Source organism: Peromyscus eremicus, chromosome 1 (genome assembly GCF_949786415.1).
Source record: "Peromyscus eremicus chromosome 1, PerEre_H2_v1, whole genome shotgun sequence".
Taxonomy (NCBI): domain Eukaryota; kingdom Metazoa; phylum Chordata; class Mammalia; order Rodentia; family Cricetidae; genus Peromyscus; species Peromyscus eremicus.
The window spans coordinates 86,196,015-86,208,691 of record NC_081416.1 but is presented as its reverse complement, the minus strand read 5'-3'; the positions used below and the strand labels follow the sequence as shown (position 1 = coordinate 86,208,691).

The window sequence follows — 12,677 nt, the reverse complement described above, 5'->3', positions numbered from 1 at the left end:
AGTCACCTGAAAGTCTTCTGGGCTGATTTTCAATATGCACAGACTGCTGCTCTGGGACCAAAGTCTATCCAACAGTAACTAGTAAAAACAACCACATGCCAGATAAAAACTTCATAGTTTTGAAAGGGGAAATAAGTAATTTGATACGTTTGCTTTAAAAGTATCATGCCCATAGAAGTTAGACACAGACACCTAAGGCACAGAGAGACTTTAGTAACTTATCACTCTACTATCTAAGCCGAGTGTTTATGCAGGAAATTCATAGTTTTGCCAGAAAATACATGCACCTTATATTTATAATCTCTGCAGAAAGTGGACACTCAACCTATATGCACAATAGCTCCCTGGTGAATCTATATTCCTACCCATAAGCCATAGGAGCATTGCAATTCTAGGACCTGAGTGCAACTACTAGCACCCAAGTTCAGCAACTCATAAATGTCTTTAATTCCAACTCCAGGGGATCTGATACCTTCTTCTGGTCTCAGAGGTCACATGTACATACTCACACACACATACACATACACAGTTAAAAACTAAAAGTAAATTTTTAAAAACCCTACAGGTTTAATGGGATTCTTTCTTGTCTATAATAGATATATTATGCTTTGTTCTATTGAAGGAGAGAGGGAAAGAATAATTTTTTTTTCTAATTCTGGCTAAACTTTACCAACACACTTATTTCAATGCCCATAGTATTTGACAATAACCTACCATTAGAAGCAGACATTATGAGATAAGGGATCAAAGGGTTATCAGGGCATTCTCATCTTTCAGAAATGCTGATAGAAAATCTGTGTTCAGCAGAAGCAACTCCCATCACTGTTAAATAGGTTCTGCAAGTTTCTAGTCTGACCTAGCCATGGGTTTCTTCCACTAGTCTCAAGAAGTGCCCCATTGTGTTTTGTTCTTATGTTAATAAATGGCTTTTTTTATTATATTCTTTAAAGTTAAAAATTACCTAAAAATATTGCCTGCTAGGTAATATGCATTAATTTATAATTTAATTTAGAACAGTCTAATATAGTTATGCATGGAGCATATGATCAGTACATTAGAGCTTAAATTAGATAACAACTTACTAACTTAAAATGGCCCTGCAGTTTTTATCACTGTTCAGATGATCTCATCCCTTCCAGAATAATAGCTATTTTGCAAACAACACATACACACATACACACACACACACACACACACACACACACACAATATATATATATATAATATATATATATTATATATATACACAGCCTAATGTTTTGACGTCACTTTCAGCCAAAACACACACCAATATTCTTAACACAGTTTCTAGCCAGAGATTCTCATCTGAAAAACAGTCATGTCGTATTTCATGTTGAAATTACTCCCAATGTTTTCTATTGTTGATAGGAAATGAAGAGACAACACCTTGACAAAATCTAAAATCAGTTTTCTGGACTAGATTTTAAGTTCAAATGAAGGCAAGACAATAATGAGTCTCCAAGCCAGGCAGTGGTGTCGCTCGCCCTTAATCCCAGAACTCAGGAGGCAAAGGCAGGTGGATTTCTATGAGTTCAAGGCCAGCCTGGTCTACAGAGCGAGTTACAGGGCAGCGAGGACAACACAGAGAAACCCTGTCTCTAAAAACCAAAATAATAATAAAAACAACAATAATAATAATAATGAGTCTCCAAAAGGAGGAAAAATAAGTCAGAAGACAATAGTACAGGAAGAAGAATGTACCCTCCCAAACCAGAACACATTATACTCCTCCTCCACGTGCCGTCACTTACTGTCATCTCTGTTTCCTCTGGAGAGTGCAATCAAAACCTCAATTGCTGTATAGTTCACTTACAATCTACATTTAATTTACTTGCAAATGACATTTTGCTTATGTAAGCTTGTGGTCATCATTCATCAAGTGTATTATACGTATGTGCATTCACGCCCAGACACATGTGCCACCCTGCATGTGTGGAGTCAGAGAACAACTTTCAGGAGTCAGTTCTCTCCTTCTACCTTGTAAATCCCAGGGATCAAACTGAACTTGTCACACTTGGTGGCACATACCTTTACCTGCTGAGCTATCTTGTTGGTCTCCCAATTTTTCATCTGTCTGGTTTTGTTTTGTTGAGGTAGGGTCTCACTATATAATTCAAACTGACCTTAGACTCAGGATCCTCCTAACTCTGCCTCCCGATCATATGTGAACAAATGCAACCATACTCAGTCCAAATGCTGTATTTTTCTACTATAAAAATTCTTTGAAGCCAGGCGGTGGTGGTGCACACCTTTAATCCCAGCACTTGGGAGGCAGAGGCAGGGAGATCTCTGTTAGTTTGAGGCCAGCCTGGTCTACAGAGTGAGTTCCAGGACAGGCACCAAAACTACACAGAGAAACCCTGTCTCGAAAAGACAAAACAAAACAAAAAAAGAAACAAACAAAAAACCTCTTTGAATTCTTTGTGTGTTGGGGGGGGGGTACCTATCACTTGGCATGCTAATTTTAAAATTAACTTAAGAAGAATTTATAAATGTAGTTTAGTTCTGGACTTTTTGTATTTTTGTTTTGTCTTGTTTTTTGTTTTTCGAGACAGGATTTCTCTGTGTAGCTTTGCGCCTTTCCTGGATCTTGCTCTGTAGACCAGGCTGGCCTCGAACTCACAAAGATCCGCCTGCCTCTGCCTCCCGAGTGCTGGGATTAAAGGCGTGCGCCACCACCACCCGGCCTTTTTGTATATTTTTTTGTTGTGGTATAAAGCTGCTAGGTAAGTGCTCCATTGAGCTACACGCTCTGTTCCAGCATTTTCTGTCTTATAGCTTTCCACAAAATGGAATTTTCAGAAACAATTTAATATCTTTGACTGTCAGCTATGCACAATCAGTTCAGTTTCAAAGAGCATCACGCCGGGCGGTGGTGGCGCACGCCTTTAATCCCAGCACTCGGGAGGCAGAGCCAGGCGGATCTCTGTGAGTTCGAGGCCAGCCTGGGCTACCAAGTGAGTTCCAGGAAAGGCGCAAAGCTACACAGAGAAACCCTGTCTCGAAAAACCAAAAAAAAAAAAAAAAAAAAAAAAAACAAACAAACAAACAAAAAAAAAAAAAAAAAACAAAGAGCATCACAAAGTTAGAACAGAAAGGGACTAATATCAACCAAGCATCTTACATTTGTCAGACAGTTCCAGTGAACAGCTCATTAATCCTCACAAGAATGTGTGGGAAGTAGTTATCCCTATTGCTGAAGATGAGAAAACCAGGGCACAGTGACTTAAAATGAAGTGTTGCCTGTTATACAACTAGTAAGCAGCGGAGAGTCAGAATTCAAACCAGATGCTGCCAAATCCAAGGGCCAAGTCTCTACTATCTAGCGACTTAGCAGCATTCAGTGTCAGCACAATCGCTTGCTTCTTGACTGCTGACCTCTCTTAGGCTCCAAAGACTGCACTCTCTTGGCTTACTCCATCCTCACCTAGAGCTGCTGCCTCTCAGCTGCACTGAACCTATCTCTTCTCTCTGACTGTAAGTCCTAATGCTCCTGCGAGGCAGGCCAGGGCCTTCTGAGACAGCTCTTGTTTCCTGGGTAATTTCATCCACTCTCTCAGCTTTAATACACTCTTGTTTAGACTACTCACTCCCTTGCCCCTAAGAATAGCAACATTTTTGGAAAAAATACGAAAGTAAATATCCTATAAGATAGTGTTGTTATCTGATTGAAGTACTAACTTGCTGATTATCTATTCCATGTGTTAACTAATATGAACTTCAAGTTTGACTAAGTGTCTATTCTGTCTATAGTTCAAACCAAAAACTCAAGAGCCATCTCATTGTTTCATTTCCATTATCTCCAATATCCTTAAAGTAAACTTCTTGAGGAAATCACATTTTATCCCTAATAATGTACCTATGTTTTCCTGATAGGCAGTTTAACTCTCTAAAATGGAAACAAAATGTAAACTGTGTACAACTTTTAAAGTAAGCAATGACAACTGATGCTTGTAATTTCAGTACTCAAGATGCTGAGGCACAAGGATTGCCCAGAGTTTGAGATCAGGCTATGCTACGGACAGCACAGTGGTGGAAGAGGGGAAGAAAAAGGAAGGATGGAAGGGAGGGAGGAAGGAAGGAAGAATAAAATAGGAGTTGCTCATGCAGAGCACCAGGTTTGACTCCCAGCACCCCCATGGCAGCTCACAACTGTCTGTAACTCTAGAATCAAGGAATCTGACAGCCTCTCCTGATCTCAGTGGACACCATGCATACATGTAATGCTTAATACATGTATGCAAGCAAAACACTCATACACATAAAACAATAATTTTTTTTGGTTTTTTGAGAAGAAAGTAAAGTTTTAAAAAAGCAATAAGAATACAAATTATTTTATTTTTAGCATTTTAATAGTATTAATTTCTAAAAAACAGTTAACTATTTCATCTATACTATAGTTCTAACAAGCTTATGTAGGTTTTCTAAGTGAACAAGAAAGTTAACTTATACAGTTGCTCTAGAAAAAAATATTGCTTTCATGAACCTTTGTATTTGACTGATTTCCCAAGTATCCCATGATTACTAAATTTCCAAGTTCTTTTTGTCAAGTCCATTGTTTTCCCCCATAAAATATTTATGGTTTTCTATATGCCTTCATGGTTTACTTACCAGCAGCTCTGCATGTTATATCCCTTAATTTTCTTTTGGTATTTCTGCCTGCCAGACATGGATCTTGCTATTGCTCATTCCAATACACAGATTCCTTTGAAATATTCTGGACTTCTTGAAAGCTCTAAGTTGAAAGTTGTCATTCAGAATCTGTCATGACAGCCCTGTTGGAAAAGTTTCAAAACATTAAATTTAGTCATAGAGTCCAGAGCACTTTCCTGCTCATTCTGGAAATTCAAAATCTTATGCAAAACTAACCACCCATTGTTAGAGCTCTCTTTGATGGAATGCTGCATGCTTAGCAGTAAGTCATAGCTACCTTGTACAGTGAGGAGCACTCCCTGTTCTATCATGGGAAGCCCAAATCTCTGCTGTCAAATATGGTAACCAACAGCCACCTGAAACTTTTGGGTACTAGAAATGTGATTACCACTGACTGAGATGTGCTGTAATAATAAAATACACACCAGATTGCTGAAGAAAAGAGGATATCTCACTAGCTATATTTATTATGATTACGTGTGATTATGATTATTATATTACACTTCTACTATTTTAGGAATATTGGGTCTTCTAAAAACACTAATTTTACCATTAATTTTACCTGCTTCTTTTTATTTTACTTTTTAAAAAGATTTGCTTTTATATTTCTTTATTTATATGAATGTGTATCTCTCTGCTGAAAGTGGAAAATACTATACATTCAAGAAAGCTCTAACAGTTAAGGGAAATAATATATTATTCTGAGCCAGGCAGTGGTGGCACTTGCTTTTAATCTCAGCACTCGGGAGGCAGAGGCAGTTGGATCTCTGTGAGTTTGAGGGTAGCCTGGTCTACAGAGTGAGTTCCATGAAGCTAAGGCTGTTACACAGTGAAACCCTATCTCAGAAAACAAGAATTATTCTGCCAAGAAAGTAAATAATATCAAAACAATAGTTTATTATTTTGAAGTCTTACTTTTTTTCTAATAACTCAATTCTCTGTGAGAACAAAAATTAGCAATAAATCAGCTCCTTTCCTACTTATCAAATTATATTTGCAAGGGATTCCAAAGATCTAGTTAGCCAAAAAGAACATTACAACATTTTCAAAAACGGGATGCTGGGTCAGCAGTTAAGAGCATATACTGCTCTTGCAGAAGACCCAAGTTCAATTTCCAGCACCCAGATCAGGTGGTTCACAACCATCTTGTAACTCCAGCTCCAGGGGATCCACCGATACCTGCATTCATGTGCACATACCCACACATACACCAAAATACACATTATTTAAAATGTTTTTTTAAAAATGGACATTATGAAACTAATGTATCTATATATTCATTTCTTCTTCAAATGCTTTACATTGGAAGTCATTTCACTGTAACAGACATACAGAATATGATCCAATTATACTATCTAAGGAAAAGAAAGGATAAAGTGATTCAGATGCTCTGGAAAATCTATTAGAATTATTTTCTATTCCTAAGCATAATCCCAATGCATATATGTAAAATATACAAAATTCTTTGTAGCTGGATAGTTCATAATAGTGAAAAAACTGGACACAGTCCATCATACACTGTATGGTTGTACTGAAATCATACAGCAGACTATGACTCAAAGAGGTCAAAGCAGATGCTATCATATATGAACAGTGATGGTCCTCATAAAGATCAATGTTAAAGAAGACACGGGGTGGAAAACAATACACACTGTACTAGTTAAGTGAAGCTCAAACAATGAGAAAATTAATGTATGACCTTCACAAAAGGTAGCACTAGCAGAGAAGACTTCAGGGCATTGAAAATATTTTATTATTTGACAAGGCAGCAGCAATATGAACATGTTCACTTGGTGGCAAAGGAGCATCTGAGACTTATGCATATCTCTGTATGCTACTGTAAGAAAAAACTTATTCAAAAAGTACAAATATGTGGTTATACTAAAATCTGTGTTTTATATTGCTAATTCAGATAGAATTTGAAATTTAAAAATTTTAAAATTATATATTTTTTAATTATCTTACATAACAATCAGTTTCTGTGTTTTTTTCATGCATCCTTGGTTTCGGTTAATACACCCCCTACTCCTGGGAATTTTTTTAAATTGTTATTTGGGTTTGGGGATCTTGGAGTTTCCTCCAAGACAAGGTCTTGCTGTGTATATGCAGCTGGGCTCAAACTCCTATGCTGGGATGAAGTGAGCATTCTGCCTTAGCATTTGAAGGGCTAGAATTATAGGCATTAGCCACTGTGAGATTTTTTTTTCTTACAGATTTTGTTAAAATTATTTTCATACTTATTCAATTAAAAGAATCACAGAGTTTAGAGACAGAAAACCTTAGAATAAATTTAATTTAGTTCTGAAAAAAAGTTAAGCCATTTAGCCAAGGTCACATCAATAGATTAAAAAAAGAGAGAAAACTAAAATTTAGCACTTTAACATTACACTGCAGGATTTTTAAAGTTTTGAATTTAAGTACAGTTAGAGTCCATAGGTAGACTGGGGTTTCCTCTGAAATCTTGATGGTTAATGGTGCTGAAAAGAGAAGAAGAAAAGAAAAACCAGTAAAAATCACCTCACGTTTTCAAACGTTAGAATTTTGGTTGTTGTTTTTTAAGACTTTTATTTTAATTCCGTGTGTGTGTGTGTGTGTGTGTGTGTGTGTGTGTGTGTTGCACCTTTAAATGCAAATACCTCAGAAGACCACATGAGAATTGGATCTCCTGGAGCCAGAATTATCTGGAGCCAGTTGAGAGTCATCAGCTGTGAACCTAAGAACTGAACTCAGGTCCTCTGGAAGAGCAAGCAAGTGCTCCTAACCATTGAGCCATCTCTCCAGCCCTTGGTTTTTGTCCTTCCTTTTGGGGTAGGAGGTTGAGATATGGTTTCTCAGTGTAGTCTGAGCTGTCCTAGAACTCACTCTGTAGACCAGGCTGGCCTAGAACTCAGAGATCTACCTGCTTTGGAGTGCTGGGATTAAAGGATTACACCACCATGTTTTTGGCTTTATTTTTCGTGTTTGTTTTTCATGTAGTGGATATTGAACTCAGGACTCTGAACATTCTGAGCAAGGACCTACCAATGAACTTTATCTCTGCCTCAATGACCTGTTTACCTATCAGTGTTTTAAAAAAAAAAGAAAAAAAAGAGTAGCGGCTTAGCAGTTGAGAGTATTGACTACTCTTCCAGAGGACCCAGGTTCAATTCTCATTGCCCACGTGGTGGTTCACAACTGTCTAATTCACGAATGTGATACACGGGACTATATGCAGGTAAAACATCAATACACATAAAATACATAAAATAAAAAATGAATAAATCATAAAACAAGGGAGGAAAGTCATAGTCTTTTTGTAGTCTTGTAATTCAAGAATGAGTATTTCAGGCCCTTTGATCAGTTTCTAAAAACTTAATGTGCATAAAGACAGGCATGGAGCATTGTTCTTTAACTAAATACGGAATCAGTAAAGACTGTCAATACATAGCCTATGTTTGCAGCTTGTTTACAAACACATTTGAAGCAGCAGAACCAAGAGGAGCCGGTTCCTGCTGGAAATGCGCCTTTGGAGCCACTAGCAACTGACAGCATCATGCCCAAGGCATACTCACTTTTCTTTTTCCCTCACTTTCAATGCAGCAACTCTTCCTCTTCTGTTCTTTCCCCCCATTTATTATGGTTCGGAAATTTAAAATAAGATATGAGTAACATCCTTTATGTCTGGTCTTTTCAGTTTAATTCCCCCCCACACCTTCCAAGTATTTTGTTTGGGGTGGGGGGATAAAACAGAGTTCTAAGAAGAGCTTTTATAACAGGTTCAAAAGTATAAAAGCCATTTCAAGCTTCAGACATTTGTAGCCTTTATTTCCTTAGTCCCTGAAAGGGCTTTTTAAATGTTAACAGCCGGAATAGGGCTGCTCTCCTACACTGACATTCCCAGCTTTATTTCCTTTGTAGTCTTGAGTTCTTCCCTACCCTCAACCCCCAATAACCTCTATGCCAGCCTTTAAAACAAAACAAAACAAAATAACAATTTAACAGCAAGGACAACAACAACAACAAAGGATTTCATTCACCATTATAAACACGCAGAGGCAATTTCTAAGAGCCCACATGTGTGTTTCCTATAAATCATGAAACTAAGATATTCTAATTCTATACTTGGGGATTTAGTATGTCGGTTTAACATGCTTCTTTTCAAACTGGAAAGTTATTACAGCCTAATGTTGTTGGCCTTTTCTCCTCAGAAATGCTGAAATACAATCATCATCATCACAAAAAAAATCATCAAAAACATGCTCATCTCTATACTCTTAAATTTCAGAAAGGGGCCGGGCGGTGGTGGCGCACACCTTTAATCCCAGCACTCGGGAGGCAGAGCCAGGTGGATCTCTGTGAGTTCGAGGCCAGCCTGGGCTACCAAGTGAATTCCAGGAAAAGGCGCAAAGCTACACAGAGAAACCCTGTTTCGAAAAACCAAAAAAAAAAAAAAAAAAAAATTCAGAAAGGGGGGTCAATGAATATGTGATGTGTCAGCCTAGTTTACGAGAGAATTACTTATGAGTAAAATATCAAGTCTGAAAGATTGAGATTATAAGTGCATTTATTGACTTATTATTTTGAGACGCAGCCTTGCTAGAGAGCCCAGACTGGCCTACAACTCATTATCCTCCTGCCTCAACCTACTGAGTGCTGGGGTTAAAGGCATGTACCACCACACCTGGATCATGTTTTTTATTTTTATTTTTTTAAATATTTTAACTTATTTTCAAAGCATATTTATTATAGTACTTTTAAAGTACTTGTTCACCCACATATACAACATAAACACATACACAGTACTGTACTATTTTATTATTTTTCAAGACATCATGACCGAAGAGGTCTTGAGAAAATTTTTTTTTTTTCTTTTTTTGGTTTTTTCGAGACAGGGTTTCTCTGTGTAGCTTTGCGCCTTTCCTAGAGCTCACTTGGTAGACCAGGCTGGCCTCGAACTCATAGAGATCCTCCTGGCTCTACCTCCTGAGTGCTGGGATTAAAGGCGTGCGCCACCACCGCCCGGCTGAAAAAATTTTTTAATAAAGAGGGCAATAGAATATCTATGATAGAAGAGCAGAGGGGAGGGGCTGGAGAGCTGGCTCAGCAATTAAGAGCACATCCTGCTTTGCAGAGGATCCAAGTTTGGTTCCCAGCACTCAGATAGCTCAACCACCTCTGGCCTCAGAAGGAACCTGCATTCACATACACAAACCCGCACAGACAGACACACCCAGAAATGCATAATGAAAAAATAAAATAAATCTTTAAGACTTATTTTAAAAGCAGAAGGGGTCTACTAGGGAGAGGAAGGTGACTAGCTGGAGTGGGGAGGGAGCAAGGATGGGAATGTGGGAAGAAGACCACCCAAAACAAGGTGTGTACAAAAATGCCACAATGAAACTCATTATTATATATGTTGATTTTGTGTTTTTTGTGTTTATTTTTAAGACAGGGTCTCACTACATAGCTCAGGTAGTTCAGGCTGTCCTGGAACTCACTCTGTAGACCAGGCTGGCTTCAAACTCACAGAGATCCGCCTGCCTCTGCCTTTCAGGTGCTGGGATTAAAGGTGTGCACCACTATGCCTAGCACGTGTGTTGATTTTTTCAAACTGAAAAGAAATAAAGCACATCCATGAGCCCTGCCTCGCTAACTTTATAGTATTAGAATTAAGATGAGGCTGGAGAGATGGCTCAGCTGCTAAGAGTCCATGCTGCTCTTGGAGAGGACCCAAGTTCAATTCCTAGCACCTGTATCAGGCAGCTCACAACCAACTGTAACTCCAGCTCTAGGGGGAATCTCACACCTTTGGCTTCTTTCAGCAACTGCAACATGCATATACCCCCATATACACACATAGATAACTAAAGATAATAATAATAATACTAAATTCTTCTTAAAATTTAGAAGTACAATGCCCATCAGTAACTGGAAGAGGAATAGTGAGGGATGGTGGAATAGCTGGAATATTTTTCTGGGAGCTTCATTTTAAAATTAAACTTGAATTAGGCATGGTGGTAGACTTCTGTAATCCTACACTTTATAAACCTGAGACAAGAGGATTAGGGTTTGAGGCCAACCTGAGCTCCAGACCATGTCTCAAAACATATAAATTATTAATTTTAAAAATCGAACTGATCCTTTTCAGGGGTGTGGTAAAGTCTAACAGAGTGTACAAACATTTCTCAAAAGAGACACACAGCCAACAGATAGATGAGAAAATGTTCACCATTGCTAACCAGTAGAGAGGAACAAACAAAATCATAGTGCGATTGCCTCAATCCAGAAAGAACTAGTATATATGTATACACACACACACACACACACACACACACACACACACACACACACACAGAGTGAGGATGCCGAGAAAAGATGAAGTTCGCACACTACTAATGGATGAATGTTGGTACAGCCATTATAGAAAACAGCATGGAGGTTTCTCAGAAAATTAAAAATAGAGCTATCATATGGTGCACAGCAATCATCCAACTGGTATGTATACAAAGGAAATGAAGGCACTATGTTGAAGAGACATCTGTGCTCCCATTTTATCGCAGCATTATTTATATAATAGCCAAGAAATGGAAGCAAGCTAAGCATCAATCAATAGATGAATAGACGACATAGTATATGTACACAACAGAGCACCATTCAGCCTTACAAAGGAATGGAATCCTGTCATGTGTGCCATTATGCATGAAACTGGAGAGCACTGAATGAAACAAACAAGAAACAGAAAGACAAGTCCTGAGTGATTTATTCACACATAGATAATTTAAAAGTTGACCTCATGGATGTTGAGAGTGTTTACCAAAGAAAGAACTGAGATAAGAGAAGACTAGGGACAAGCTGGTGAACAGGTACTAAGTTAAAGTTAGATAAGTAGTAGAAGTTCTGGTGTACTATTTCATAGTAGAGTGGTTACTGATGATGATAGTGCAGATAATGTGCTATATATCTTTAAAATCTAAAAGCTAGGTAAGGCTATACATACTTGGGAGGCTGAGATAGGAAAATTGTGAGTGCAAGAACACACTGGGGTACATAGAATTTCAGGCCAACCTGAGCTAGTGAGATCTTGTTTCCAAACATCAGCAAAAGACAAAAAGATAGGATAAAGAATTATGAATGTTTTCACTATTAAAAATGTATCTGAAGACCTAGCTATTTCTAAACAATAAAAGTGCACACTCATTTAGAATAAAATAATCCTTAGAGGTTCAGTCCCTAGACATTCAGCACTCGTCAGACTGTAACTCAGTAATCATTTTTGCTCACCTCTGTCTTTGGCAAATAGTCCTGATGTACTTGATAAATTGGTAAACTGAAACTTGAACTGTTACAATTAAAATTTAAATTCCTTGAATGGAGAAAATATGTCCCTTATGTACCCACTAAAAGTGTTTGGCAAAATTTCCTCAGTGTGTAGACACTCAAGGATTATCAGAGAATATCTGAGATAGTACAAACTTAAGACATTCACTAACCACCACTCTGTGGCATTGTGCTAGAAAGCACACACACACACACACACACACACACACACACACACACACACACACACAAATGGAGCTGGAATAGACTCAGTGCTAAAGAAGGTGTTTAACAGCTCCATTGGTGACTGAGTCTCTTCTTGTTAACAATGAAGAATATTGCTGAGTCTCTGTGATATATATTTCTACTACTATATAATTTCATCTTTCCATCTAGCTTTCTGAACATGAACTGAGTCAAGTTTGTTCTAATGATACAATCTTTATGCTATTCTGAGGTTTGACTTGCTGTGATGATGTTTTATAACTTGAAGACATAGCCATCCAGATGTGCCACAAATGTGGTGAATAAAGGTATATTATTAACTCATTAAATTTTTCTGGACTTCTATCTATTAGTAAAGTTAAAATTATTTAGTAGCTACTAACCTTATTGATAATCTTTTTTTAAAGGATTTATTTATATATTATGTATATAGTGTCCTGTCTTCGTGTACTCATGAACGCCAGAAGAGGGCACCAGATCTC

At 37.8% G+C, this 12,677-nt stretch overlaps 1 protein-coding gene across 1 annotated transcript in view; it reads right to left on the bottom strand.

Annotated features, from left to right (window-relative positions):
- Sox6 (SRY-box transcription factor 6) overlaps positions 1–12,677 on the bottom strand; it is a 507,780-nt gene that overhangs the window by 492,954 nt on the left and 2,149 nt on the right. Inside the window, exon 2 of the mRNA XM_059259600.1 lies at positions 4,633–4,796. The gene's annotated coding sequence lies outside the window, so the exon portion shown is untranslated. The remainder of the gene's footprint in view (positions 1–4,632; positions 4,797–12,677) is intronic.